Source organism: Nicotiana attenuata, unplaced genomic scaffold (assembly GCF_001879085.1).
Source record: "Nicotiana attenuata strain UT unplaced genomic scaffold, NIATTr2, whole genome shotgun sequence".
Lineage (NCBI taxonomy): Eukaryota > Viridiplantae > Streptophyta > Magnoliopsida > Solanales > Solanaceae > Nicotiana > Nicotiana attenuata.
This window is the reverse complement of record NW_017671968.1, coordinates 218,071-225,161: the sequence shown is the minus strand read 5'-3', so window position 1 is coordinate 225,161 and position 7,091 is coordinate 218,071. Positions and strand designations below refer to the sequence as shown.

The 7,091-nt window shown below is 34.7% G+C and overlaps 1 pseudogene; it reads left to right on the top strand.

Annotated features, from left to right (window-relative positions):
* The first annotated feature begins 484 nt into the window (after positions 1-484).
* LOC109211104 lies at positions 485-5,044 on the top strand (annotated as a pseudogene).
* The last annotated feature ends 2,047 nt before the right edge of the window (positions 5,045-7,091 follow it).

Genomic DNA, 7,091 nt, shown 5'->3' with positions numbered 1-7,091 from the left:
AAGGGACAAATTCAGAATTTGGAGCTTCAAAAGCAAGGAGGAGTGTTAGAAATATGCTTTAGAAGCTGCTCTCAGTAAAATTATTTTACTGTTTCAGCTATTTACTGCAGTAATTTAGTTTGAATTTGAAATAATTTTGAACTAGTCTTTAGGAGTGAACTAGTCTCTAGGAGTTAGTTATTTTCAGCATATTTTGTGCTGATTTTTAGGTCTTTTAAGTTAGTATTTCTCTTATAAATTGTAGTCCAAATGCAGTAAAATAATATAGTATTTTCAGCTTCAGTTCTTTTTACATCTATTCCAGTATATTTTTTTATTTTCTTGTCATCTTCCTAGTTATTTCTCTTAATTTCTTTTATCAAGAACCAACAGAGTTCTTATGCTAGGTAGAGTGTGGAACAATAAGAAGATACATTACCAAAAATTTCATATTAGGTATGGTGCCTTTATATGGAATCTTCCTCTTGATAAAAGATTCCATGACATTATCAACAAAAAACAAGTTCTAATACAAGCAAATCAACAAGTCAATAGGTGGACCAATCTATTTCTTAGGCACATCCTGGTTTCTATTATCATTAAGAACATACTTTGATCATAGACAATAAGCAGATATCATTTCTTAGCCGTGCTTTGATTTAAGCATCATTATCAGCTGTCTAAAGAATATGCCTAACTGGATCATTATCGACCAAGAGTCTTCAAATCCTTCCTGTCTCTTATCGTCAAGACACAAATACACAATACAGATATGACTGAAGAACAGAATACAGTATCCTCTCATAACACTCGTCTTTTTCCTCTTCATAGTCTTCTCCATCTTATATGATGTAGAAGACCCTTTTCTCAATGGTGTTACATTTTCATCCAAGAAAGAACCTTTATTGAAATCTAGTCATAATGAAAACCTCACCGTCCCAAGAAATCCTCAAGGTCAGTGTCAAATTACTTTTTGAGATCATCAAAATTATATTGTTTTTCCAACTTTTTCCTTCATTTCATTAGCAATTTCTCTAGATCCTGTTCTGTTGAAACTGAGGGTTAAAAATGCATAGTTCAATTTTCATGTTTTTCTTTAGCTGGCCTGATGGGATTTTCCTGTGAATATGTTTGATTTTTTGTAAAATAGTGCTTTTGGATAAATCAAGTACCTGCCATTCTACTGTTAAGTATAGTGGAAGGAGAGCTAAGTGGGGTAGCCCTGTAATGAGATCCACTGGCCGGAGAGAACTATTGGAGACGTGTAATTACACTTCTGGAAAATGGGTCTTTGATAACACTTCACATCCACTGTATAACGAATCTGATTGTCCATATACATCAGATCAAGTAGCTTGCCAAAAATATGGAAGGCCTGATCTGGATTACCAGTATTTGAGATGGCAGCCTCACAACTGCAATTTAAAGAGGTAACTTTCTTTCTTTTGGCTCTTGTTCGGACTCACCAACTATTTTGAGATTGAGATGTAATTGGTGGTGGTGTTGTTGTTGTCACATATATCTTCAACGGTCTAGAGCTAATTATTCTTGTATGTTGTTATGCAGTGGCTAGCTTCATGTTGATCTTAATATTCAATAACTGAAGTTCAGTAAAGAAAATTCTAAAATCATAACTTTGAGTGTATATGTTTGTCTACAAGAGCGGTTCATGATTTCCCCTTTATATATTATAGCATCTTGTCTTCTTTGTATTTGCTATATGACTTCTTTTAGTTTATCAAAATCGTCTCAAAAGTTGTTGTAACATGTAATTTTTGTACCATTGTTGACTTGTTAATGTTTGGTATATAGGTGGAATTCGACTGAAATGTGGGAGAAATTAAGAGGGAAAAGACTAATGTTTGTAGGCGATTCACTGAATAGAGGACAATGGTTATCAATGGTGTGTCTAATGCAATATGTTATTCCGGCTGAGAAGCAGTTTATGACACAAGAAGCTCACCTTACAAGTTTTAGAGCAGATGTCAAGTGAATTTAAAACATACTAATATGGAAATATAACCTGTTATTCTATCAGTGATATTTCGAGTTTGTTTTATAATAAAGGAAGTTTTAACACGCGGTACTAAAGTCAAGTGTTTTTGTGTAGATTACAGGATTACAATGTAAGCATAGAGTTCCTTTGGGCACCTTTTCTTGTCGAATCAAATTCTGATGAGCCAATGGGTCACAGATTGCCTGAGAAAATACTGCGTCCCGACTCAAATCTTAGGCATTCATCGCATTGGATTCATGCTGATATATTGGTTTTCAATTCATATCATTGGTGGAGAAAGGGCTCTGTTAAGCTATTGTAAGTGTGAATTAATGGATCATGGCTTCTTCAGATATGCAACTTAAGTTCATCTTTCCAGTTGAAAAGAGAGTCAAATATATTCGACGAACAAGTAGTTGACATCTTAGATTTGATACAGTACAGGGGATTTGCTATCTAATTAGTTCCATTGCCTTCTTAGATGGAGCTCAGTAGAAAATGGAGTTGGTGAAGAAATTGATGGATTGAGTGGCATGGAGTTGGCCATGGACGCGTAGGCCAATTGGGTAGAATCCAATGTTGATCCGATGAAGAAGAAGGTCTTTTTCGTCACCATGTCACCTAAACATTTATTGTAAGTGAGGAACAAATTTTATATTTCTGAATGTTAGTTTATATATGTATCTATAATGGTCTAAATCAGGAACTTTGACATATAAAGTTTTTCATTTGAAGTTTTATAAGTTTACTATGGTGCCTGGTAAGGTTTTTCAAGTCAGATTGCCAAATGCCTAAACATTGGTGGTGAACTAATTGCAACTCAAAACTAGTTTACATGATATATTTAGTTCTCCATTTCATTGCCAATGTTATGAGTCCGCTCCACAAATCTTACTAGAACTGCTTGTTTTTTTCTTAGAGAAGTGTGATACTGGTTTTGATGCAGTAAGTAGGGGAAAAGAATTATTAATTGTTGGTGTCAAATTTAAGATAGCTGATTTCTGTGCAGTAGAAAATGTGCTGCAATAAGGGGCCCGGCCGACGTCATTTTGTTAACAAGAAAATGGCTTTATGGTATGTTAACGAATTGATCCATTACAGAAACAAGACTTCATAAGTTCTGCCAATGTATAGATATACTTATAATATTGACTCATACATATCCGATCCATCTCATAGGTTGAGGTCAAGTTTCCAGTTCATTTGATTTGAAGCAAAAGTTTCAGCATTTTCGGGGTGGCTACTTTACGTACTTAATTAACTTCCATTCTGTATTAAGTATCACTTCTGGTCTTCTGCATGATGCTGTTCTTGCGATCAATATGAAACATTATATTGGGGAGTAAGCCAGCGGCGGCTCGAGAAAATTGGTGGCCTAAAGCTTATTTTTAATCCGGGTCCTTTCAGCAAAAAACAATTTATCTATTGAAGTCTATTTTTCTAGCTTTTTAAGATGTAAAGTTGTTAATAATTTCTTTATAATTTAATCTCTCCTAAGTTATTATTAATATTAGATAATAAAACCAGATTCAAGAAGTTGATAATTTGATATCGAAATAATTTTTGATGTTCTAATATACTTGTTGAAACCTGAGAAAAAAAGAAGGAAAACAAGAATGCTCAATATAGTTTTATTAAACAGTCCTCTTCAACTCTTGTTTTTTACAAAAAAAATAAAACTCTTTTCTTTCTACAGAGAACAATATAACCTATCGAAAACTTAAATTTTTCTGCAGAAACCAACTGATGAGAAAGATAAAAAAATAAGACTTGGACTATTGAAGATACCAAAAAACGGATTCTAAAAGTTTATTACACGTTTTTAGTGAGAAATGTAAAAGGAGAATAATAATATAGGTACCTCACTAATGATGTCAATCGTAAAATTTAAATAATGAAAAGTTTTATATTCGCGACAATGGGTTTAGGGAGAGTGATTCTCTTTCTCCAATTTTTGCTCAAACGGTTACACCAGTACTAAATTAAAAGTTACCTTTACCTTTTATAAAATATTTTACTTTTTTATTTTAAAATACCCAATATATTTAGACCCTACCTCTAAAGATTGTTGTGAGATGTATATTATCCAACTTACCTTAATTAGATATATTGGGTTCGAGCCTTGTTAAAATCCTGTTAAAATGTGTTCTATTTATTACTAGGCCTTATACGGTACGAATCCAAATTAGTCGGGTCTCAATACAAATAGAGTAGAAAATAAAAAGAAAAATTAGGGGCCTCCAAAATTTGGGCCTAAAGCCCTTGCTTTAGTGGCTTGACCTTGGGCCGCCCCTGGAGTAAGCAAACAGGAATCATTCTGATCTGGAAATGCATAATGTGCTTCTAAGTGTCTTATTGTTTCCAATGGATATTACATTATTTCTTAGTTAGCTTTATTTCTACTGGAAATGAAAACTAAAAGATTTCCTAGTTAGCTTTATTTCTTGTTCTTTTTTTTTTTTTCGTTTTATCTTCTATACAGAAAGAAATTGTGCTACATCTTTTTGCTTCTCTGTGTATTCAGGAAACAAGAATGGGAACCAGGAAAAAGAGGAAACTGTTATGGCGAGAAGCTCCCCATAAAGAAACAAACCAATGAAACTAACCTCGACTTGCCCACAACGCTGATGGTGGAAAAAGTACTAGCTAGGCTGGGTTCAAAGGTCTCCGTTCTCAACATCACTCGCCTTACAGCATACAGGAAAGATGGCCACCCTATCATTTATCGCAAATTTTATGGTATACTCTCCCCTGAGGAATTAGCAAACCCTGCAAGTTACTCGGATTGCATCCACTGGTGCTTGCCAGGGGTGTCTGATGTATGGAATGAGCTACTATTTCAGTAATTTTCTGACATGAAGGGTTAGTCCGATTAAGGATTTTAAGGCAGTAAGTGAAGAATACAACCTACTATTTTGTGGCTGATCCTTCAGCTATGAAACCTTATGCATAGAGCACAATGTACATCTGAAAAGCATGTGATTTTTGTTGTTCATAGGTGAAAAATTTTAGTTGACAGAACCAACTGCACAATGAAGAGAGTTTGGTGAATTTCAGAGTTTCACTTTATTAGTAGTTCTGGCCGTTAGTAGTAGTAATTTTGATGGAAAATTTGAACCAATAGCAGTGACCACATGCGACTTGGTCAGTCAGTAATTTTGTTCACCCTTTGCCTTCTAAATACAAATTGTATTATAACTTTGAATTCAAATAATCAATCCTACCAAACTAAAATTTTCTCATCCCACATATTTGAATGAAGCATTTTTAAAAAGCCCGAGTTTAAACTAATAGCCAGAAATCAAAGGAGAAAATCAACAAAGCAGACCAAATTCAAGCCACTATAAAAGGTAGCCCGGTGCACTAAGCTCCTGCTATAGGCAGGGTCCGGGGAAAGGCCGGACCACAAGTGCCTATCATACGCAACCTTACCTTACATTTCTGCAAGAGTCTGTTTTCACCGCTCGAACTCGTGACCTCCTAATCACATGGCAACAACTTTACTAGTTACGCCAAGGTTCCCCTTCAAATTCAAGCCACTATCATGACACAAAATGAGTATAGTTCTAAAGGTTGGCTGTTTGTTTATCATTAAAACTAATTATGTTGGAGCCATGACTCAAAAGTGCAAGTTGAGTAAGTTCTAAAGTCGGCTTGTTGATTGGCTCACATCACCATTTTAACAACTATAGTAGATCCAAACATAAACTTGCGATGGAGCGAACTATTTGTGTTGTCACTTGACCATTAACAAGAAATAACATGGTCACATTTGAATTCGATTATGACAATGTGAAACTTGTATGGACAAAAGTTCAATCTTTAAGGAAATATAAAAGCTAACATACCGGTAAGAGATTTTAATTGAAATAATCGCAGCTTCACTTGATATCGTAATTTGTACATTTTAATAAGATGCTTATAGTTGACTTAGATGACATTAATCACAAGGCTGACTTCTTTTCAAGTAACTTGATACTGATCGTTAACATATTCTTTGACATATTACTCATTCATTTAATTTATGGTATACTTTAAACAGATAAACTATTTCAAACTAAAATTATATTTTTTAGTCTATTTTTGCTACAACACAATTAGTTAGGAAGATAGTGATAAATTCAAATTGACGTCAAACGCATCAACAGATGGGGTGAGCGAGCCTCCTGGCTGAGATGTCTCAGTTTCTGCCACATTCATGTCAACATCACATTTACAGTAGTCTCCATCTTTAGTTTGATCTTCACACTTACAGTAATCTAAATCTTTAATTTGATCTTCCATAAAGACTTGAGTAGAATCTACATCAACCAATCTTGACATGTCCTTCACCAGATTCTGTCAAGATTCAGACACAAAAGTCATCATATAGTAGTTGAATTTCATTAAAGCTCAAACCCTTCAAACATTACACCGAAGCAAAGGTTGTGAATATTAGATCGATGGTAGCATGTTAAAATGCTCTTAGAAGCTTAGAGATATGTATGAACAAAAGGAAAATGAAAATACAAAGGTTAAAGCACACACATACTAGTCCAATTCAATACATCAAACTCAAAATTATGCATTTTCCTAGGTTTTTCATTTTGTTCGGCTTATAGAAGCCGAGTTCCATGTGAACATTAGATAGCACGATTTAAAATTCATAGGGAAAGCATTAATTCATGCACAGACAGAGAAATATTCAAAAGAGTGTAGACCTTCTCTTTTCTGTAAATGGTGCCATCTTCTTCAACACGCCAACCAGCTTCGTCACACAGTGCCTTGAGAAGATCATTCATGTCAGCATGCTTCGGCAGCTTATAGTTTCCATGAGCCCTTAGTCCAGCAAAGATCTTGTGTGCTACAGCTCGACGTTTTTGTTCTCTTTGCTTGTTTTTCTGCCTCTCCCTATCAGAAGGATACCGGAACCTTGTCACTTCTGCCATCTTTTGTGGTTTTGTGAACCAACCATGGCCCTCTACTGGTTTTTATGCACCCTCTAAGAACACTTCTTCTCTGTTCAACCATAGTTTTGAGTTCTAGCTACTTTCCTCTTAGCTTGTTTCTTTGTTGTTCGTTCCTCTTCTGGTTGTGGTAGTAATAATTAATTTATATATAGAAAGACAACATGTAC